The sequence below is a fragment of the Macrobrachium rosenbergii genome, chromosome 11 (genome assembly GCF_040412425.1).
Source record: "Macrobrachium rosenbergii isolate ZJJX-2024 chromosome 11, ASM4041242v1, whole genome shotgun sequence".
Taxonomy (NCBI): domain Eukaryota; kingdom Metazoa; phylum Arthropoda; class Malacostraca; order Decapoda; family Palaemonidae; genus Macrobrachium; species Macrobrachium rosenbergii.
This window is the reverse complement of record NC_089751.1, coordinates 5,925,630-5,951,611: the sequence shown is the minus strand read 5'-3', so window position 1 is coordinate 5,951,611 and position 25,982 is coordinate 5,925,630. Positions and strand designations below refer to the sequence as shown.

At 34.9% G+C, this 25,982-nt stretch overlaps 1 protein-coding gene across 1 annotated transcript in view; it reads left to right on the top strand.

The window, feature by feature from the left end:
* The window catches only part of LOC136843109 (uncharacterized), a 453,879-nt gene that overhangs the window by 252,649 nt on the left and 175,248 nt on the right, over positions 1-25,982 (top strand). The window lies entirely within an intron of this gene.

Below are 25,982 nucleotides of genomic sequence, written 5' to 3'. Positions count from 1 at the left end.
TATTATTTGCCATTTACTCTTCCATTTTAGCAAACTACCTGAATTATGTATCGGTGTTTGGTCTTTATCTGAAATTATTATTATTATTATTATTATTATTATTATTATTATTATTATTATTATTATTATTATTGTAGTTGTTGCTGTTGTTTCCAGCAGTGCTTGGGCATAAGAGTTCATGAATATTACTTTTTACTAGCGTACTTAATTTAGTATATTGTATTGCGTTCATCTTATCGTTCAACGCATATGGCCCGGAGCTGAAACAAAGGATATTATTATCATTATATTATTAGTTAATGCAACATGGCGTCACAATGACATGACCATGGACAAAAAGTAGTATAGAACACTTTTGTTAAGGTGATTCAACGGTGAGCTTATCAACTCGCACCGATGAATGCAATGTAATTTCTATAATTACATTTATTTTTACTAATAAAGGTGGGTAGGTTCGTAATCTGCTAAGGTAAAAGGCCACCTTCAGCGATTTGCCATATGGATTCCAGGCTTGCAGTGATAAATATATCCCGAAATTTGGGGGAAATTGAGAGGGTGGGAGGACAAAGTGGCATTAAATAAATCATTTATATCTGTCGTAAGTGGTATAATTGGCAGCTAATTCGAACAGTGGTCAATGAATTTACTGAAACCAGATCATATTGTTCGATCATCGCCTGATATTCGAATCCTGTTTCGATGGTATCAGGTGGAGCTGTGAAAACTATTATCATCAGGATTATATATATATATATATATATATATATATATATATATATATATATATATATATATATATATATATATATACAGTATATATATATATATGTGTGTGTGTGTGTGTGTGTGTGTGTGTGTGGGTGGGGTAGGTGGAGCTATGAAAAATATGATCATGTGGATTACACATACACACACACACACACACATATATATATATATATATATATATATATATATATATATATATATATAGATAGATAGATAGATAGATAGATATTAAGCCACCAATATACTTTAATATCCAGTTCACTACGCCTCGGGAATAACTTACATCCAAGAGGAACTATGATTAATGTATGTTTCATCACTAGTTCTCAAGAGAGGTATAAGTTGACATCTACTCTGCTGCACATGCCTGTAGAACTCACGTTTTGTACTTAGAATCGGTGTCAACCCATCTTCACCATGATAGCTGATTGGTAAATTTGTAACGCGTGGCTAATTAGGAATTTGTCGAATTTTTCTTATACACCGAGGGTTTTGCTTATATTCACAAACATTAGGCCACAAATTTCATAAAATACCCAGTTCACTACATTAGGTGGAGCTCTTAAAAATATGATTATATATATATATATATATATATATATATATATATATATATATATATATATATATAATATATATATATATATATATATATATATATATATATATATATATATATATATATATATATGCTCACACAAATATTTAACCACAAATATCGTTTATTGCCTAATTCACTATACCTCACGAATAGCTTACAACCAGAAGAATTATAACTGATAAGTGATTCGTTACCAGTCGTATTCGAAACGTTGCTTTATTTGGAAACAATGTTGTACTTTTGACCATGGGTGATGACTTTTGACCACTGGCCCATCAAGAAAGCTGTAAGTTGATATCAACTCTGCTGTATTGGCATAATTCTCTTTTATTTTGATGGATATTAATAAGACCATTCTCTACGATTCTTTGATATGAAAGCAGAAGGGTAGTCAGGTTCGATGTCCCTATAGACATGTTCTTAATGCCTCTACGTAGGGGGGTTTTATTTTGCTGGTAGGCTATATCCCTTAGTTTGTTATGCCGATTGGTTTGAAGAGAGATTGGTCTTACTGGCTTGGTTGATGGCTTTTCCGCCGTCATAGTGAGGCAGCTGGTTGAGTTGTTTACAGATGAAATCGACTCCTTTGTCTATGTAACCGTAAGAACAGGTTCCTGGTCCTCCGAGAAAAAAATTACACTGATACCTCAGTCTTCATTGACATTGCAATGTCATGATAGTCAGGAAATGAATGCAGGAAATAGAGAACGCTGGTCTTCTATAGACGTTGAAACAGTACTTGAATGATTCCCTATTGATATTATCTAAGGCGGCTAGTTCGTGTCCTTTTCTCATTCAGTTTTGAACGTAATGCTAGAAGTGAATTCATTTTGCTGCAAATAGATACCAAAATCTTATCAACTGTTATTCCAGAATGTGAAAATGTCATCAAGGTGTCACACCAAAACCACTTTGGGACTGAGTCAGTAAAGTACTTGCAGACATATTGGCTTAAAGAGGAATAGCAGGCTGCCTATCCCACATTGAAATCTTTGTAAACCTTTCAGTTAAAAGAGGACATGTTATTGGTTATACGGAGCTTGATTAATTTAACTTTTTTTTCAGTGCTCAGAGGAAATAAGTCTTCGTAAGGAGTTGATTTTTTCCCTTATGAAATTCTGGATGTCGTTTACAGGAAATTTGTGAATAATGATTCCGCGTCCTGGCTTATGGGCGTTATGTCGTTCACTGTAATATTTAATTTATAGAATTTCTGAATAAAGTCCTCTGCGTGTTTTATAAACTACCTAGGAAATGTGTCAACAAACCTGCTAAGTTTCTGATAGAGTAAAAATGAACGAGACTTAATTTCACAAAACTGGGCGTCAGAGAATCCCTTTCTTATGGGTTATGGCGAGTCCGTAGAAATACGGTAAACAGTTGTTGACGAATCCAGGTAAAAAAGTCAAGCTTAGGGCGCCGATGCTGACCGAATAGGAATTCCCCTAACTACTGAACAAGATAATCACGACGATATAAACTATATTGACCGGAGGTCGTTGAGGATATGGAATCGATAGTCACAAAACTTGTACTTGTTAGGCAACTATCCATAGCAAATCAACCACTGAATTACCTTATAACTACTGAAGGTTCATTTTCAGATTGCCTTTTCTCTTCTGCTTAATTAATCTTGACTATTTTAATATTTCTTTGTATATATATGAAGAAGTATGCTTGGAAACATGCGAAAGTTCATATTATTATTACATTTGCATAATATGTATGTACGGCAATGGAATCCGTAATCACCATAAATTCTTTAATATTTTACTATTGCATACCGCAATAGCCTTCTGAATGAACATACTCGACAAAAGCCGAGGAAGAAATACCAATGAAGTTTAAGCCCTGGAGAGGTGAAAGCCAACAGCAGGTGGATCTATGCCTAAGGAGATGAATAACAATGTGGATTATGACCACACCCAGATCGGTTTTCCTTATCCAGAATTTTGAAAAAAAGACTGAATGTAGAAGTGAGAAAATATGAAAAAGTCAGAAAAACAGACAAACACAACAAGGAACCAGCATTGTAAGAATTGCTAGACCACACCAGAATAAAATGCAAAAGCAACACATGTCGGTATCTAACAATAACAAAGGCTGTATATATAACAACCAAGCCGAGGCTGAACGTCCAGATGGAAGGAGTTAAAGCAAGGCCTCCCCACCAACTGCCTGAGGGGAAGAACACAAGGTCAGGGTCACTCCATAACAATCCCCAACCAAATACTTAAGAAGAAATCAATAAATTTATTAGACCCATAAGAACAAAAAACAATGTATAACTACTGTAATAATGTAGTTTCACAATGGAATTGCATTATGTAAATATAATGTACATAATTAACCACCCCCTATGTAACTAGGCATTGCAAATATAAATAACCCCAAATCCCTCCCCAGTCACATTCCCATCATACGCATACACACACAAATATACTGTATATGACACATTTTCCTACCTATGTAATCTGCAATATGTTTATATACTAAAAGGCCCTTCTGTAAATTCACTTCTTACTTTTTTATGTCCTTCTGTATTCGCTTACATGAATTTTATTAATATTTTACCCTTCACTTGGTTATACTGAACTGAACTACACAGAAATTGCATGACTTCCTGTTCGCCACATTTTGTTTACTGCCGTATCTGTGATAACCAGCAATTTGTCTTTTCTAACCGGGCTGTGGTAGTAACATCAGTTGTTACTGAAGCAATGATAGTTACCCCACGTGCAATCTACCGTTGTAGCAGTGCGGACATAAATAAGGGACCAATAATAGCTTCGGCTTGGGAAACAGCAAATTGCTGTAATTCATAACTCACTCGCATTATACAAAAGGTGGTGATACGAATTTACGGGTTTTTATTTCAGTTCAGTACAAGATGAGGAAGTGATGATAACTGCTCAAGTTGGAAAAAAACAAAGCCTGTGCTTGTTTCTAGAGCCTGTACATGAATTTTTAAGTGAAACGAATTATAGTAGCGATGGTTCATAGTCATTTTCATTTTTATTTTATCCAGTTTCCTCACTTTCTCGCTTTTTTATTACACACACACACACACACACACACACACACACACACACACACACACACACATATATATATATATATATATATATATATATATATATATATATATATATATATATATATATATATATATATATATATATATATATATATATATATATATATATATATATATATTGTCAGTATGTGTTAAATTTAACGTAAATTAATTTGTTTTGAATAAGTCACTTTGGTAGTAATTTTTTTTTTGGAACGTAATGACCCTGTTTCCTCCTCCCCGACATTTCTGACTTGTATAGTTTTAATTTCAATGAGCTTGTTTTATTTTCACGTGTGGTGTTGGCTTCTCATCCGGAGTGGTATTCGGCGCTGTCTCGCCAGGACTGAGTGAGTCGTTTCTGGACCTTTAACATTGTGAGGGCTTGACTTATTTTGGGATTATCTGCCTTTCTTCAGTTGCTGCTGCTGTCCTCCTTTGAGAGATTGATTGTTCTCCAGTCTGTGCCCTTGGTTCAGTTATTTTGCCAAGGGGACCTCTCTGCCAACTGGTAAGGTGTGATTACCTGTCGGACGGCCGTGACCGTTGATCGTCTTGCGACGTTAAAGTGATTCTTTCTTCAGTCTGCGCCCTTGGCCCAGTTATTTTGCCAAGGGGACCTCTCTTACGTTTGGTAAGGTCTCAAGAATATATATTATACCCCTCGACCCGTGATTTGAAGGCTGCGTTAGCCACTACTACTGTTTAGAGCTCACTTAAGGGAAGCATTTTTTTTTTTTTTGATAAATGTTTAGTGCGTAATAAGTTAGGTTATTCTGACTTTTCGACTTTCTATTACTTTCAGGGCCCTCTCTTTAAAGTGTAATTGCATAGTCTATCTTAATTTGGTGTAAGTGTGTTTGTTATTCGATGTTTTCAGTGTGTGGTTGATTTTTGTGTTTATTTAATGTATTTTGTAAGAGGCTCAGTGGTCATTTCTTTCTAAAAGTTTGTATTAAATATTAAGGTTTTATTTTCAGTTTTTCTTTATCCTCCTTGATTCCATCTCTGTACACTCTGTTGCGGCCATTCCACCTATTGTGGACTTGGTCATTAGTGACTTTATTTGTATTTTAAGAGACTTGTGTATGTTTGATGGGCGTGGGCCCATAACAATATATATATATATATATATATATATATATATATATATATATATATATATATATATATATATATATATATATATATATATGAGTGAAATAAAAAAAAATGTATTGGTAACTCCCAATTCTACAGTTGGGTTCGTTTGAAAAAGAAACTCATTGATACATTTTTTAAATTTCACTTATTCCACGTAGGACGATGATGAATCTAGCCGTCAGTGCTGCCAACGCCGGCTATTAACTAATCACCAGTAATGGTCCTGATGGTCGCTTCTGTTAATTGCCTTGTCATTCATAAAACATTAATTTATTTCGACTGAAATATTTACCATGACTATAAGTAAGGAATTTTCTATCTACTTACGTAAAATTTATTATATTTGGTTAACCAGAAAATATATTTTTTGACCCTTGAAGACAGAGGAAGAGAATAAGAAATGCTAAAGATTATTTTTGGTCCTATTTCATCACATCTAAACCGGTGGTAGGTGTAATCTTATTTCTGAGAAATTTTAATATACACTAGAATAAACTATCAGCTTTCCAATGGTACCACTTTAGTGATGATAAAAATCACACGGGTAAAATTAGAGAGCATTTTGTGGAAACTTCCAATGCGTCTAAATCGTCAACTGTTCACCCAGGAGTAAATGACCAAGACCTGAGCGTAAACATTTGGGTCGACCCGTCTGGACCGGAGAGGGTTAATAGTAAGAAAGTAGCGAGTTTTTGATAAGTTGTGCAGCGATTTCTAGCATCAGGCTTATTACTAATCAGCTTGGTAGGAGTTTTATCTTGGCTACTACTGAAATGTGGAATACTTTGCCTGGTGCAGTTGTGGAATCCTCTGATCCGCAGATGCGGGGAGCAAATTCACTCCTACTCTCTGGTGACTTCTCCGAAATTTCAGGTGCATCGGTTTTATTTTCTATTCCCTCATACTTAATTGTTTATCATATTTTCGAAGAACCCGTCTCTCTCTGCAGGCTGATATCCCTTTGGAACCTTCTTAGGTTTATAGTCTGTTGACTCTGTCCATAAGGGTTTTCAGCTGAAGATTTCAAGAAAGTAATCGAGAGTCAGTGAAATTCGGGTCTTATTCATTAATGCGGCATTTCCGTAATTACAGCCATCAAAGCCAGTCGTTTTTCTTGTAGATTCTGCAGGCCAGTACTAATTGCATTCCCGTGAAAGATGTAATAGTTCACCATCAATTTTGTTTAATGAAATTGGAGGGAATGATTTGACTTTCAGTTTCCACTCCATTTGTAATGTAGAGTAGTGTTGTAGCAATGATACAGTATTCACTTGTGTTTGGTGAAATGCCAACGGAATCCTTTTGGGGATTTACATTCCGTATTTTTTTACAGACATATTTCTTTCTCTCTCGTACTTCAAGGCAAAGGATAATATTACGCTGTAAAATAATAATTTTTTATCTGCTGTAAAAAATAATGACATATATCCTGTCTGCCTTAGAGAAAACTTGAGAGCAATGTTGCATTTCATCAACCAGCTTTCTATTAAAAGGAGCAGTGAAATATTTACACATACAACGTTAGAGTTTGAATTCACAGTTTTCATTACTTACACCGCTTTCATTTTAATCGTTTTGTATTCTGCATTTCCTCCGTTTCGGTCTCTGTAAGTCTGTAAGAGAGTTTTATTCAAACCTAAAGCAATTGTCATAACTTTTAAATTACATACACTATCAGTAGTATCTCCTTCTGTAAAGAATTATATTTATTTGCTGTTAGAGAGACTGACGGTCTTCATGTTTTTATGCATGTGTTGGGTTATGAGGGAGCGTAAGGTATGATACAGGTGTTTGAAGTCGGGCCCCACGTCCTTCCTAAATCATTTTGAATAATAATAATAATAATAATAATAATAATAATAATAATAATAATAATAATAATAATAATAATAATAATAATGTGAGTAATAAAAATCCACAATTATAGAGTAAATATATTACTATGTAAAAAGAACCAAAGACTTTCGAACACCTGAACGGTGTTCCTCATCAGTGAAGGAATCCACAATGATACAAGTGTAAATATATGTTAAAAATACATCATATATATATTTACATAATAATAATAATAACAATAATAATAATAATAATAATAATAATAATAATAATAATAATAATAATAATAATAATAATAATAATAATAATAATAGTGAAGAAATCACAGTGATATAAGTGTAGGTATATGTTGAAAATACATTATATATATATATATATATATATATATATATATATATATATATATATATATATATATATATATATATATATATATATATATATACATATACATACAATAATAATAATAATAATAATAATAATAATAATAATAATAATAATAATAATAATAATAATAATAATATGAAGGAAACAGACCCCCTCTTAAACAGTCTTATTGAAAGGGATGGCTGTATTATGCGAATTTATCTTATACAGGATCTTTTCTATTTTCCGTATAATGCACTTTTCAGGCTCAAAAATCTATCCCTTGTGTGTCAGATTTTGTTCAAGCAGAATATTGGACCAACGACAGAAATTCCTATCATGCCGAGCTCACTGTACGCACATGCTAATTTGCGTTTGCATGCAACTTGACAAGGTAATCCTTTCGGGAAAAGCACAGTAAACGACAGAGGGCATGTGACTGATAAACAAGAAAGTGAGACGTGCAGGCGAAAAAGAAAAAGTCTTATGATAAGCTCAGAATACAAGAACGATAGTCTTATTTCTAGTGACGGAAAAACCCTGGAACTAAATCTCTGTATATGATCTAATCATTACGCTCACACACACACACACACACACACACACACACACACACACACACACACACACACACACACACACACACACAGATAGAGAGAGAGAGAGAGAGAGTCTCCATGATGGAAGGGAGAGGAGGAAGTGAGACCACTGATATAAATATTCATATATCACGAAAGCATGATAATTCCTCAGTATGCGTGTTGTGGCCCCAGTCATGTTATTGGCTCAGAAGATAAGTTGCTTTTCCTCTATTTTGCAGGTTGTAAAGAAATTTTATTAACTTACACTGAGAATTTCTCCCATTGTTCTTTGTAATTTCCGAGTTAGTATTAATAATTGTTCCGCGTTAGTATCAGTGGTGTGCGCTTCTCTGATAGTGTTCAGTGCAGCCAGAATCACGCTGTTATCAGCGAAGCCATTCGTAGGGATGAAAATTTGGGGTACAGTCAAACAGATATTTGAAGAGGTAACTGTAAATAAAAGACGAACCAGGTGGTGAATGACGAAAAACGAATTACATGGAATATCTCGGAGATTTTCGAAGCGTTGACACTACCCCCGAATCAATTAACAAGGTTTGCATTTCCATAAACAATTATTTACAACTGTTGCACGAGGTAAATAGCAATTACAATGGTGCAAAAAAATGAAAAAATCTCTGGTCTTCGAAGTTAACTCAAAGCCTAGGAACGATTTCAAAGTTGGTACAAAATCCCGCTGAGAAGTTTCGAAAACGAACGTCATCTAAAAAATAAATCAGTCTCTGGAAGACACATTTGCCCAGAATTCATGCTAACAAGCAGCAGAAACTAAATGAAAATACTAAATAGTTGGCATACACCTTGAATAAGGGAATAGTCAGAACAATTACAATGCCATCCACGTTGAAAATGCTAATTATAATATGTCTAGATTTTGCTGACGTCGGGATCAAGTTTAGTTACTGGGAAAATCTACACATACACACACACACACACACATATATATACATGCATATATATATATATATATATACATATATATGGATGTACTTATGTTTTATAATGAATATAATGTAAGGGAAGGTAATATGTATCAAGGAATGTAGCAAGACAGTAATGAACAGTAACCCTGCCCAGACTCAAATCACCAAAGAAGTTCTTTTCTTATGGGAAGCAGGTCACGAGCACTGATAGTTCCAATAAGTTGCAAAAATAAAGACTCAGTACAAAAATTATGAAGCAGTTTTTGTTGCATATGTTTACGATTGAGAATAATATATAACACGCTGAGTAATAAGAAAAGTTACGAGACATTAAAGTTTATATTACTTCATTTTTCTCGACAGACTACTCAGTATAATATAGTCGTAGGAAGAAGAGCGGCTTTATGTAAAACAGGGAAATATGTTCTTTTTATTTCCTGCGACCCTTTAATAAATCTCTCTCTCTCTCTCTCTCTCTCTCTCTCTCTCTCTCTCTCTCTCTCTCTCTCTCTCTCTCTCTCTCTCTCTCTCCCCGATCTTTCTGCATTACGAATAAAATCCATCAGTCAGTGAACACCTACCATTCCTGTGTAATTTTTTGTAATTTTTTTATTAAAGGTAAGAAATCCGCTGTCTGTAAAATGATATATATATATATATATATATATATATATATATATATATATATATATATATATATATATATATATATATATATATATATATATATATATATATATAAAGGAGAAATCTCTAACTCCGTGTAAGTTAGGGCCACCAACTCTGGGCACTGCTGTGACTGTGCCATTGAATGCCCCACTCGTTACCTGAAATCGACCATTGGCGATTACATCTGCCGTACCTTCTCGTATTGTGGCTGCTGTGCCGCCTTCTAAAGGGGGATAGAAAGAGCATCTCATAATAAAAAAAATGTAATGACGTCTGTAAAGGACAGCTCATAAAAGTTAGTAATTTTTCTAAGTCTCTACTCACTCTCGGCGGATGGAATTATGGGAATTCCAACTCCGAGTGTGTCCAATACATCCTTTGGCCACCGTTTCCCCCCATCCAGTGACTCGCCTTTCACAAAAGCACATTGCATCATGCATCTTTCACAATGTACGCACGAACATACACTTCATTGGGCACACCTAGAAATCTGGCTCAAGCCCAACAAACTTCTAGAAGCTTTTCGAATTAGAGCACTGATGAATGGACCTTGCCGCCTATCCACGTTACTCAGTCATGCCTCTAGACCAAAGGTGGCTGTATCCGAATCGCTGACCCTCACAGGTGAATATACGCTAAACACTGAATTGACAAACACATACGCCCCCTTGTACACCAATACATGTACACACACACACACACACACACATATATATATATATATATATATATATATATATATATATATATACATATATACATATATACTTATATATAAATCTATTTCAACATCTATAGACGTAGTATTCCTATGGTATTAAAATACGCAATATTCATATTTTTAAAATCACAATTGCTTCTTTTTTCGTTTGAGTAACCTACATAACTCCTGTAACTCCTATTGTGCCTACCTGCTTTCCTATCTTTCCTTTTATATTCTGACTCTGGATAAGCACTTGAATAAACACAGTGAGTTATTTATGGTGGAGTATACACTATCAAGCAGTAGGTGCGCTCAGATGAACGAATTTTTACTATGCATGCGTTTGCTTTCTCGTTTACGAGTTACCGTATATAAATTAAGCGAATGTTGGCCAATTCTATTGACTTGGGGGGATGGTGGGAGAGCGGCATATGCTGTGCTACACTTCAGAACGGGCAGGGTCACCTCTCGTTCTGAATCGAGGAAGGATGCCTCTAGGCTTAAGGGATTTGGGGGAGGGGATTTATCATGTTATTGAGTGCTGCAGCGGGCTTGAGGCTTGAGCGCCAGGTAGCACGTCAAACGAGCCATAGTTGGGAGTTTAATGTGATAACTGCTAACTTGCAATTGTTCCAGACTTCGGTTCGCTAATGGCGTTCTGGAGAGGATACGTCTTTCTGTATGGATACGTTAATTAATTAGTTATTGGGATTTTTCTGGCGTCACAGTATATGGATATGTATATGTAAAATAGGAACTTAAAGGTGTGAAAGGGGTAGACTTGTTTCACTGTAAATAGATGCTGAAACAGAAAGATAGAGACAGTTGAAGGGTAAGAACAACTAACTAGAATAGCTTTTGTGGAAATATTGATTTTCTCCAAAGATGGTGATTTGGTGCATGCTTCTACTTCACCTTCAGTGTGGGTTTCTATTAATCTACATAAGGGGCCAATTTAAGCAACATTATGAAGTCAAAGAAATGTTTGTAATTCATTTACTTATATCCTTTGCATGCATTATCTGTGAAATCAAGCAGCAAGTGTAGAAACGCTTAAATTATTTCCCAGGAAAATAGTACATATGCAGTGCACGATATCACACCAATAATTTTCAGCCAGATTCATTACTTCCACTAATATACAATTATATATTTTACAAAATATTTTCGACGCTCTTCCGAGAAACTGAGGTGCTGAGGCCTGTGATTCAACGATTATTTAATAATATGTTCATAAAGCATAGCAACTAATTTTGGTATACTCGTTGAACTGAAAGAATCAATTAGGATTATTATAGCTTTTTTATTATTAGACTTCCTACGCTACTGGTATTTTTTTTTATCGCATGATTTGGGTCTTGCCTTACAATACAGTGATTCTACCTCGAATGAGACTCACAGAATTCTGCATCTCTCTTTCTCTCGCTCTCTTGACGTGTCCCTTTTCACTCTTATCTGTTCCTACCCTCTCACCGGCCTATAATTCATCTTTGTGATTAGACAGTTTTTTTCTTTCATAAAAACAAGTGTCGCTGTGAAGACCTCTGATTGCTATAGAAATGAAAAATGGAGACAACGGTGATTGAAAAGAACCTGAATCGCTTGATTCCTGGCACAAAAGTTGTTACAGATGTAAAGGTGAAATACTTGAAGCAAATTTATGATGTTTCTCACATCAAGGGATGCTTTTGAAATCTTTATTTAGTTTCTTACATTTCTTACTTAAACGAAACAAGAAAGAGGAGGAGGAGGAGGAGGAGGAGGAAAAAAGTGTAAGACTTTTCTCTGCCTTTCCTTTTTTTTTAATTTTCTTTTGGACTTACGAATTAAGTGAGACAGTCCGCAATACTGCAAAAGACGAGCCGAGTCCTGAGTTCCAAAACCGGTCTCTTATTTACTCTAAAACTTCCATTCATCCATACATACAATTATTTTAAAGTCAACGTCTGTTTCACAGTTCTCCTTCGGACAGAATTGTTACTTTTCTGTTGCATAAAGGATTCTTCATTTTGCGTTATATTAAGCATTGTTGATTCTTCTCGTGTTTAACCGACAAACTGCTTTAAAGCGTTCGGTAGAAATAGCAGTTTGGAAGTTTTATTGTCAGTGACTACAGAGAGTTCAGTGGTACGTAGGAAATATCATTTGATATAATTGTGCCCTCATAACTCTACATTTTCAGCACTACGATGATATGAAAATCAATAAGGTTGGCGTACGTAATGTTTGCGTGGAAAATAACAATGAAAAATAACAACCTGGGAGTTCAAGCAATTTTGTCGTTCCAACACGAAAGCACAAGAACCTTTGTACTTACGAGAGTTTAATTTTGTAGAATACTTTTCTTTTCAAAGGCGGAACTTGGTTAAACAAAATGCCTTCAGGTCTACAATGTTAGCGACATTATTCGAACTGACTTACCGAAACTCCTCAAAACTATTGAGAGGACCTACCACCGAATTGTCTAAAGACAATTCACGAATTGTTTACTGAAGTACGAAATATCAAGTATACCTTAGTTCAACCAGACCACTGAGCTGATTAGTAACAGCTCTCCTAGGGTTGGCCCGAAGGATTAGACTTATTTTACGTGGCTAAGTACCAACTGGTTACCTAGCAACGGGACCTACAGCCTATTGTGGAATCCGAACCACATTATACCGAGAAATGAATTTCTATCACCAGAAATAAATTCTTCTAATTCTTCATTAGCCGGCCTGAGACGCGAACTCGGGCGTAGCAGAGTGCTAGCCGGCAACTCTACCGACTCGTCCAACGAGGAACTTGAAGTACGAAAACCTCACATGAAACTGAATACGCACGGAACTTTTTTCAGTAAAGCGCTTCTTTACCGAGGATCGTTAAGACTACAGCTTGTGTTGTGTCATGAAGAAAAATAGTTACTGTCACGGCATTACATTAACTCGATAATCGCAACACGTAAAAACCCATAATGAATGACAAAGCCATTAGCTGCAGCGTATGGGGATTATTCTAGTTCTTCATTGGCAGGGTGGGTAGAGCACTCGGCTAGCTCACTGTTGGCCCAGCGTTCGACTCTCTGACCGGCCAATGAAGAATTAAATGAATTTATTTCTGGTGATAGAAATTCATTTCTCGTCATAATGTGGTTCGGATTCCACAATAAGCTGTAGATCCCGTTGCTAGGTAACCAGTTGGTATTTAGCCATGTAAAATAAATCTAATCCTTCGGGCCAGCCCTAGGAGAGCATAATCAGCTCAGTGGTCTGGTTAAACTAAGATATACTTAACTTATTCTAGATAATTACATCATTTTGACTGAACCACCAAGTTAACCACGCTGCTTAGCCTCTGTGGTAGCATGATAAGTTCCTAAACATACAAGTGTTATAAACTCCATGGCTGGTTTTGGATGGGAACATTAAGAATTAAGCACAAAACTGCATTAGTTCCGTCATGCTTGGTATGTGCTTGTTCACATTTCTCTCTGCGCGGCTGCGTTAATTTTTTCTACGCCTCCTGGGATGTCGCTCCCAAATGTTGTAATTTCAAGGTTAACACCAAACTCTGTTTATTGCTGCGAAATTCCACCCAGAAGTTTGTAGGAGAAACTTTTTGACATAAGCCTTAATGAACAAGGTGAGAAGGTAATATCAGCCTCTGCGTCTTGCTAATGAAGGGACCTGGAATGTTTATTGTGTTTCTTCGTGACCGTTACGTACACCTGCGTTGCCACATACTAAGGTTTGTTATTATCATCCAGTATTAATAACACAACTGATAATTCGAATACTTGCGTAATGGAAGAGGAGGGGAAATTCAGTGATGTTTTTGTCCGACATTTAATATTAAAGTGAAGATGTGATCACTGGGAATCACGTCTTAGAAAATTGTTACGGTTATGAAATTCCCAGGAATATGAAGCGCCCAGCTCTATGTAATAATCTTTTTCAAGGAGCAAAATAGTTGTATATTTAATTAGTTTTTGCTAGGTTTGGGTCGCTCAGCTGAAAACTGTTTATGTAAAAGTGTACTCACGTTTATGTCTTCTTGCCCGATATTTACGATAAAAATGCCACATTTGCTTTATTCATATGGACTCAGCACACTTTATTTTCGTCCTTTTCTTCCTCATCATATTAATAGCAGTTATTACTGGTATTATTCTAATTATCTGTCAATAGAATTAGCATTTCCACCCTTCCCATCCCCATATTTGGTTAATATTGCCAAGAAGAGAGATTATAACGAATTTAAAGTAAGAGTTAATTAAATGAATTAATAATTTCCTTGTCCTGAGTCGTCTCCATCACAGTCATTTGAAGCCAAAGATTTCTGGGTTCTTCCTGGTTCTCGAGCTTTCTTTGCAACATTTTTTTAACAGCTTCAGTAATATGACACTCCTTATCTACAGCTTTTAAATTTTGAATTTGATAACCTATTTTAGAATGATCCTTCCACGTGTATGACGCGTTGATGTTGCTTATAACACTTACTCTCTCTCTCTTTCAAGTTTTTAGTTTTTTCTTGTGATTTCTCATTCTTTTCACTTATAAGTAGTATTTCGATGGGATGCGATCGGTGAATTTTATTGTATCCATTTGGAAATTGTTCTGATTGCTTTAACACTGAATTTTCACCTTCTTTGATGAATATGATGTCCAGGCAGCTTTGTAAACAATCGGGGTCTCCCTTTCCTAAAGGTTCGTCAAGACGATGGAAATTTTGCACTAAGCGCATGCCTCCAGGGATAAAATAACATGAGCTAAGTTGGGAGGCACATAAGAAGAGTCTGAACTTTTCAGTTACCCTAAGTTGAACAACGATGTCCGTGCCTCCTCTGGCTTTTTTTTAGATTTATTGTTCATTATAATAGTTCTTCAAATCCTATTTCCAAAGCAGTTCATGGGTCTTGCAATCTACATAACATGGTGCTACATCTTTACAATGAAGTAACATTACGGTTGTTCTCTTCCTTCAGTATTGCACATCAATAAAATTATGGGGTAGATCGCAAGTGAAGCACGGAACAGAGCAAGGAATTCCCGCCGTCGGCTGGAAACCTTGAGTTGAGGCATGTACTGAAAATTCCGGCGAAAAGGACTCTTGCGCAATTGCATGGCCAACGCGCGCATGTGCAGATCTAAACAAAAACTTCAGTCTGGACGCGCATTATGGATGACGAAGTCAAAGGTTTCATTGGTGTTTATTCCCTAAACTTCTCAAAATTAGTATTTTTGGTTTTGTGCGATTTTTAAACCCAGTGTGTACTTTATTTATGTATTTATTTATTGATCTGTTTCCTGTTATTTAGTGGCTGAGACCATAATATAATACAACATAACTACAAGGAAACTTTGTTGATATTAATAACATATTCTGTCAAATTTGAGTTAAAACTACCACTGCTGCCTGCTGCTTAAACGATGATTATTTTCATTTTTAAATTTGATACCTAACGGTAATTTTATAATACTGCCTTCTTCGTATCACGAGAACGCTTAAATAACAGTGAAGCACAAATGTTACTATATATTATAAGGAATGGTTTCCTCGTGGAATTAATTACGAAAAGGAAATATGTATTTTCTTCACCCAACTACAAAAAAGTAGTCATTTATTTCCTCTGGGATGACCTACTCATGACAATTAATGTAATTCTCAAGATATATATTGCTGGCAGGTTGTCATGCAACTAATTAGATAATATAGATTACAACAAACAAAGTATTTTTATTCGCACGCATGTTGTCTTTCTATATTAATTTTTAGAAAAACTTTACGTTTCTTGCTAAACAAGAAGTTTTGACCACATGAAATTCTGCAACTCAAGATTTAGTAAATGTATCCAACTGACAAAAAAGTTAATGAAATTTCTTACGAGAAATCATGAAAGGTTTCTTTCCTAAATAATCAAAGGGATGGTCTGAGCAGATTAAAAGCATTTCGTAACACATGACTCTCTCTCTCTCTCTCTCTCTCTCTCAGTTATCATGCTACCGCGATAACTAATATAACAACGGTTTAGATGATGGTAAAAATTTTTTATGCTTATCTTCAGAGTAGTTAGTGTTTAGCCATCTCACGGGATACCTCCCAGTGCTGAAACTGTCGATTTGATATTTGTGTAGCAAATTAATTTAAAACGGGGAATCCCAAGGGTCTCTTTTCTCATATGAGTGTCAGTTAATGGGTCTTGGTGTTCTTGAATGCCCAAATTACGTTATAGACCTGAATTATTGAACAGTAATTCAAACCAGAGGCTATTAAGATAACTTTAAGAAAACGTATAAATCTAGGAAAACGTAGACTAGATTTATAAATTTTCTTAAAGTTATCTTAATAGACTCTGGTGGAACACAAGGAAAGAACTAAAAATAACCTACACAGGTAACGATCTCTCTCTCTCTCTCTCTCTCTCTCTCTCTCTCTCTTTATGCATAATGACTCCAGAAACATATCCCGTCCTAAATTCCAACTAGTCTCTCTCTCTCTCTCTCTCTCTCTCTCTCTCTCTCTCTCTCTCTCTCTCTCTCTCTCTCTCTCTCTCTCTCTTTATAATGATGGCTCTGGAAACAAATTCCGTCCTAGATTCCAACTAGTTCTTAAACGAACGGAATGTTTGACGATCATTTGCGTAGCTTTACATTTTACCATCTCGGAGATCTATTTCGGTGGATGTCTCCAAGCGTCCTTGGCTCCGGGTTCTCGAGTAATTGGATATTGAACGGTCGACAGAAAAGAATATTAAACTGATCTTTCTTATTCCTTGCTAACATTTCCTGTGACGAATTTATTTCATCCTTTGACGTCAGGACTTATCCACTATTCCCGCGAGGCGTGTTTTTTCCTGTATTATTATTTTGTAATTGTATCGTGGATTGCTTTATGCTTTATGATTTGAAGTATATATAATATAAAACAAATTGGAAGTCACGCCTGTAGGTAGGGAGGCTGATACTAGAAGGATATCTTGATATACAAGATAACGAAAATAGAGGAAATGATATACATATATATATATATATATATATATATATATATATATATATATATATATATATATATATATATATTATATATATATATATATATATATATATATATATATATATATATATATATATATATATATATATATATATATATATATATATATATATATATATATATATATATTGCTGTCATCTTTATAGCAACGTATCTTCAAGATTTAGTTTGTTAATCGTTCATTGCTCTCAAGAAATCTTTTGTCACAGTTCACACTCAAACACAAACACAAACACACACACACACAAACACGTCGGACATAGGAACAAGAATTTTATAGGATTATACAACACTCAGGGCATCAAGAGGTTCGGATGATTCCATTCTTATGCAATGTGATTGCACTTTCTCATATTACTTTTGGAACTGATGTTACTGAGAGGGCAAACTGTGACCATGTCGGAATGGTCCCCGACTCCAGCGTACTGCGTGAGATAGGGGACTATCAGCTAAAACGCTAAGGGTATTAGTTCCTAAAATGAGTGTTCAGGACACTTGAATGTTGCGGCTTACCAGTCTTTTAGTTGTTATGTTTTTTTACGGGCGGTGATTCTGTATAAAGGTCATTGTAAAATGAACTGCTTCTCTTGCACGTAATTCTTTCTAGGCGTCATCCATGAGAGCTAAACTATTTGCTTATGAAGATTTGCTTGTGTTTCAGCTTAATATCTAGGATTCCTATTAAGAATACGACTATCCCCTTATGTAATGTATGGCGTGCTACGCGTGTTCCAATCTGAATTACAGTTTGCAAATGAAAATTTATAGGATCGATGCTACCTTTTAATCTCTCATTAAATTCAGTTTTTTTGCCCAAATTAATCCTACGTCTTGCTTTTTAAGTTGTCCTTTGTAATTGTTTACTTTATTGTTTTATTTGTAATCATGGTGCAACGTTAATTTTTTAATTTAAATTTATAGCCTTTTTCTAATTTATGTTATTTATTTTGTACAGCCCTCGAAAATGTAATGAAGACATTACGAAACGTCGGGAATAAATTGACCCTTTTTTAGCAAGTCTTCATGTCCTCCTCCTCATTGATGTATATGTGTATATATATGTGTGTGTGTATATATACAGTATATATATATATATATATATATATATATATATATATATATATATATATATATATATATATATATATATATATATATATATACTTGTGTGTGCGTGTGTAAACATATTGCCCAAAACATAAATTCACATATAAAACATCTGATTACGGTTCAGATGATACCCCCAATGATTTATTTTCATACTGTAAATTCGTTTGTAAGATTTTGGTACACTTTTCCACATACGATATAATTGACCAGATGTGATTGGTTTTATATATATATATATATATATATATATATATATATATAATATATATATATATATATATTTATATATATATATATATATATATATACAGACCAGTTCTTTTTTATACAATTTACATTGTTATTGAGGCACACTCTTACTTTATTTTTATGAGATGTATTCTTATGATAGGAATTATAATTTACATTCATTTCATGATGAGGACATTTTAAGTCTTCCATTTTTACTAATATTTTTGGGTATTATTTTCCATATGCATTTGGATTAGGACTTTTAAAGTCTTCCAATTTTACTAATATTTTGGGGTATTTTTTCCATATGCTTGGATTAGGACTTTTAAAGTCTTCCAATTTTACTAATACTTTGGGGTATTTTTTCCATATGCTTGGATTAGGGAGATATGCCATAAGTGTTTGAATGAAGAATCAGGCAAAACAAAGAGGTGTTATTTCAAGAACAATCTCTCCAGTCTTTCATTTAGGGCTCAGTTGCTTTTCTTTTGTTTTATCTAAAACTTGTGTTGATGCTATGACAGGTATGGCTTTCATTCTGTCTAGGATCTTTCCTTTTAAGTACCTTTCAACATTTCTCATGCATTCTTCTGTAAATTGAATTTCATTGCGTTATTTCGTTGATTTCAACATTATTGCATCAAAGACAACAATATCTTAAACTGGCCACTCAGGCATGACTTATCAACTCTTTTTACAGTGCGTGTGAATTATTCAAATTTGGTCTTTCTGGAATATTTACTTTCCATACTCATAAACCATAACTGTTTATTAAAGCTAGTGGTATTATTATTGTTACTGTGCTGTCAGTTGAATGGTATATTAATGCCAGATTTTTAACGAATTTTTTTTTATTTACAGGTGAGCTACATTGCTTGATGTTCAGTAAGTTATCGATATTGCTCTTATTGGAAGGTGAGCAACTAGTGTTGTATTGATTTAATTCATATTGAGTAGTAGGTGGAATCTATATAATTATTCTTGTGAAAAGTTAATTGCATTCAATTTTTAGTGTTCTACAAAAGAAAACTATTGATATGGCTATTTGTCTGTCCGTCCGCACTTTTTCTGTCCGCACTTTTTCTGTCCGCCCTCAGATCTTAACAGCTACTGAGGCTAGAGGGCTGCAAATTGGTATGTTGATCATCCACCCTCCATGATCGTGCGTCTGGCACCGCTATAGGTGCCAACAACACAGGCCACCACCAGGCCATGGCTGAAAGTGTCAGTTTTACTTGTTTTGTCTCACTAAGTCGACTTGTTTTGTTTCACTAACAAGTCGAACATGGAAAATTGCCTTATATTAAAAGTAAAAAGGAGAAATTCATCACTACGAAAACTTCGGATGTTTTGTACGTTACTGCATGCAAAGAGGAGGAAAACAGGGAAAAACATAACTGGGAATTAGCAACGGTCTGCCCTCCAGCGGAACAGTGAACCTAAGAATCTCCTATGGACCCCACCTGTCATTACTAAGGTTATAAAGTAGGACGTCCAACATCGTGCACCTTTTGGGATCTTTCCTAAATATTGACCCCAGCAAAGTTTGGGGGTCGTTATCTAGGACTAATATTTCTTTGGGGTCATTATCTTTATGACATTTACAGTCTTTTGTTTATGTTTTCACGGTAATCCCCCATCGGGCTTGTACTAAACACGCCACAAAGGTGGATACATACCGAGTTAAAACCCTTGGGAGTCACTGTCTAGGAAAGAGCCAAAGTTCTGAAAACGTATATAGTGTAGACACTGATCACGTTCAGTCTCCCTCAGTTTCTTTGTAACCTTATAACCATCTTTCAGCACCATTCTGTCGCACATAACACAAAACTCACGATGATTTTCCCGGAAGGAACTGGCATTATCCACTGAGTGACCCACTTCTAAGCTGGTATTATCGGAAACCGAGTCCGTTGCTGTAATGGGACCGTCTTGAACATTCAGATAAAACCGGAATACACGTTACCATCTGCCGAACATCAGGATATTCCCAGAACACACGAAACGCGAAACTCGGGAAGCGCTGAATATATGCGTGGAGTCGACTAATCGGAAAATGCCCTCTCTAAAATCTGTGCGTGTTATTGTTATTAATTAAGCGGGATGCATCTTTTTAATCGCTAATTATTTTATAGTGCTTTTTTTCTGTTTACCTGGTAATAAATTTTCTAGTGAGACAAAACTGAGTAAATGTTGTGGAGTGTTCATGTCATCACTGTCATCAGTTCAGAAAAACAGACAGTCTGGAGGTATTCTTGCTCGCGAGAATTTAAGAAACAGCAGACCAGTACGGGTCAGTAACTTTCCATGCTCATCTCCACAGGATATGATCACAGCGAAGGTAGGGAATATACTAAATAAAAAAAGGTTGGTTAGTTGGTACATATTAAGTCGGTGTTAAAGTAAATAAGAGGCCGGTTTTGGACTTCTGTAATCGGCTCACCAATGTCTGAATATATATATATGTATATATGTGTATATATATTATATATATATATATATATATATATATATATAATATATATATATATATATATATATATATATATATATATATATGTGTGTGTGTGTGTGTGTGTGTGTGTGTGTGTGTGTGTGTGTGTGTGTGTGTGTGTGTGTGTGTGTGATTAGGAGCATCACCACCTTTTTGGGATTTAAGTAACACGGTGCGTACAAGCTTAAGTGGAGGAAGCATAAAAAAGCCCTCTACGTGAACTACGCTGGACACGAAGTGGCTGTGAAATCTGTTAATCTTTACCCTTTCTTAAGCAAAATGTTTATCAGTTTATGGTTTGGATTCTTGTTTTAATCGGCTTTTGACCTGCTCTCGTATATTGGAGTGTAGTTACATTGCAGATCTCGTGTAGCCCTGGAGATGAGCAAAAATTAATGGATAAAATAGCTTTCGACTTTATTGCCGAATGGAGCCGGAGAGTAGCAGTGTTTGTTTATCTCCTCAAAAGTTGAACCTCGAAGAAGGGGTGGAAATTATATATACGAGATCCAGAACTATAGATGCCACATGTGCTTGAGCACGTAAAACACTGAGAGATTAAAAGATTAGATTATATATATATATATATATATATATATATATATATATATATATATATATTTGTATGTGTGTATATATATGTATGTGTATATATATTTGTATATATATACACATATATATATATTTAAATATATATATATATATATATATATATATATATATATATATATATATATATATATATATATATATATATATATATATATAATTTTAAGAGCCTCGATGGCTTGGTTGGTAGAGTGGCAACCACAGACTTCATAGAAGCCTGTGGCGAGGGTTCAATCCCCGCAGCCGACCAGTCAGAGGCGGAAACTTTGCTATCCGTGTAGACATCCCGGGATTACGTATGTAATCAACGGATAGGTTTGCTGAAAGCAAATGGATGTTACAGACTAATACACACATAAACAAAGCCACTCCAACATCTTCTAAAAACATAACAGACACCTCACACGTCTCGAACTGTCGGACTACCCGCCCAGTTCTCCTCGTGCTGCTGGGAGAAAGGGAGCCGGGGTTTCGGTAATACATGTACACGTTCGGTACCGGGGTCTAAGCGATGTCAGGCAGGGCAGCCGGTCGAGGATACGGCCTACCCCACCGCCAAATCAAAGTCCTTCAAAGAAGGCACCGTGCTTACCCCATATAAAAATGGGTATAAAAGCACGTTAAAACGTTAAAAAAAAAAAAAAAATATATCATTTTAGTCACTTGCACACGCGTGACTTTTTTCATGTTCATAAATATTAAGCCAGAAATATCGTTTAATATACAATTATGAACATATAAAAAATCACTTGTGCATCAGTAACAAAAATTCACAATTAGCCACGTGTTACAAATGGTGTAGATGGGCTGATATCGATTCTTAGTACGGAACCTCAATTCGACTGGCGATATCTACATATATCTCTTTTTGTTGTCCGTGTTTATCGTTGTTTCTAAATCAGGCAACGCATCGAATCCTGCCGGGGCGAAGTATTCCCAAGGTGTAGTAAATTGAATGATAAACGATCTTTTTGGCGATATACAGGGTATATGTATATATTTATATATATATATATATATATATATATATATATATATATATATATATATATATAATATTTATATATATGTGTGTATGTATATATAAATTATATATATATATATATTATATATATATATATATATATATATATATATATATATATATATATATATATATATATATATATATATATATATATAATATCTCAAACCAACTGGCAATTGCTTTTAGCACTGTTAATGAGTCCTTATTTTTTCATGGCCGAACTCTATAATCCTTAATCATCAAAGTTGCCCTATACATTGGTGGAGTAAGCTTTGAATCCTCCGTAATAAAATGTTTTCGTTATGGAATGACCAAGTTACCAGATTAAAAACATTTTATACTTTTCAGGATAAGAGATTAATATACAGTTAATGTACATGATCTGTAATTGTTTATGTAACTTTCCTGTTGAAAATAGGTAAGGATTATAGTTCTATACAAGGCTGTTGAATTAAAACATGTCAGCCTATACGACTTTGCACATTTTTTACTGCATATAGTAATTATAACAAACAGATAATTTCGTAATATGCCAGTAGAAGCTATTAGCCCTTATTGTTAACCAGAAAATCAGGATATCACCAGACTAGGTATTTAAAGGCTAAGTTTTTTTTGTGAAAGAGACCAAAAACGTAAATCAGTTAGTGGATTAAAGCAGATCGCCCCGATATTACATCAGACTTTAACGCTATAAATTCAGCCATTACCTGTGCAGTCGTACTCACACCTAAAGAGGTTTTTAAACTAAAAATCTATGCAACCGTTGAAGGCAAGGCATATATATTCAATTTAGTTTCAACAATTATTCTCACGCGGCCTTAATGGGCGGACTGGGTGATCAGGAACCGAATATAGAAGGCGAAATTCACAGGTCTGTGTTTATTGCAGTTTTAGAGATTTCGTCGATAGCGGCATTTACGCTTGGATTGGTGTTTGTACCGGTATATATAAATTGGGCGTCATTAATCCCTTTTAGAGATAACAAAAGAGATTTTGGGTAATGTGAGACACTGAATTCACAAGATCCAGAGGGTCATGTGTAAATTCTAAAACGAAAATAACATTGTAACATAAGATATAAGCCGCATACTTAGCCAGGAGGAAAATACAACATCGGAGTGTGTGTATGTATATATGTATAGATATACATACATACACACACACACACACACACACACATATATATATATATATATATATATATATATATATATATATATATATATATACATACATGCATACATACATTCATTCACGCATACATTCATACGTAAGGGCATTTTGTATAGCCCAAAAATTTAAGTATGGATTTAGCGTGAGAAACCTCTTTAGCCAATAAAATGTGGCTATTTAGCAACTTTGATTATATTATTTAATGGAGTTACCTTTCTGTGACGAAAAACATTTTAATGCTAGGCAACGAATAGTTGTTTTTGGTACTTTACTGGAATAAAAAATGTAATTAAGAAAATATAATATAAAGGCAGAGCAAAAATAGCTAGAAACTCAAATTCAAGAATGGAAGCAAACGCCAAGTCATGTGTAGTCGGTTAACAATATTTGACACGACTGAATGATGAATGATCAAGTGACGGAGGAAAACTGAATTCTTCGTGGTCACTGGTAAACTTTAAAAAAAAAAAAAATTAACGGTAAAAGTTGTTTGGTTGCTTTTCGTGGAATGCAGTACGCACACTAGAGAAAGTTGACGCACCAGGACGATGAAGCTTTTCTAAAGAAAACACTCAAACGTACATAAACAGCAGGCCGACGTAAAGTATCATCAGAGAAGGAAACCGTTATGCCTATTTAGGTCAGAGAATGAGCACAAGATGCGGACACAGAGATGACTTCGGTGAAAAAGCGTTGCATAGACCACTTCCGATCAAGAGAAACATCATGAATGCTTAAGTTTATATTCTGAGCGTTCTACTCATCATGATCCGAGAGTTTCGAATCTTTAAAAAAAAGGAGGAACAAATCGGGGGTGACCATGATACTAATACAGGTGCAGAAAGTTTCCCGACATCTGGTTATGTAGCGTAGAGGAGAGAGAGAGAGAGAGAGAGAGAGAGAGAGAGAGAGAGAGAGAGAGAGAGAGAGAGAGAGAGATGGACTTGGCATCTCCAGGAGTGAACGAATCTTGATTCAAATTTCATGGTGCACTGCTGACGATTTTCAGCCGTCGGCAAGTCTGCAGTATCATAGGAATAATAACATATTAATAATCCAATGTTTGTAATGCAATGATTTGTTAGCCAGTGGTTTGCTGTGGGTAACCTGTTGAATACCTAGTGGATAATGAGAATCTATGCACATTTTAAACATTGATTTCGCTAAACGATATCTGACCATCCAAACATGTGACTTTCAAATTGTTTAAGGGATGTCTATTTGCTTTTTCCACAATATTTATGATGATCCTATTTCCTTTCTTGCTTTATGCACTGAACATCTGTACAAACAAGTGTAAAACTTTATTATAGGTTATAGTAGGGTTTTATAGATTATAGTAGGGTTTATTTAATGCATATAAGCCTTCCATAAATGTGCAGTGTATAGAAATCGTAACAATGTTCAAGAGTTTATTAGAGGGAAATGTGCGTTACATTGCACGGTCGTTCCTCGTCTGTGTTCAGCCACATCGGTCTAATCTATCTTTGTAAGTAGGATCGTAATTCTAGCGTTTTTCTTATGTCTCACGGGCTTTTTATTACTACCGCCACTACTGCTGACTTAGCAGTTTATTTTTATCTAAAAGTGAGAAATCTTCCAGTTTGATTTATGGAATG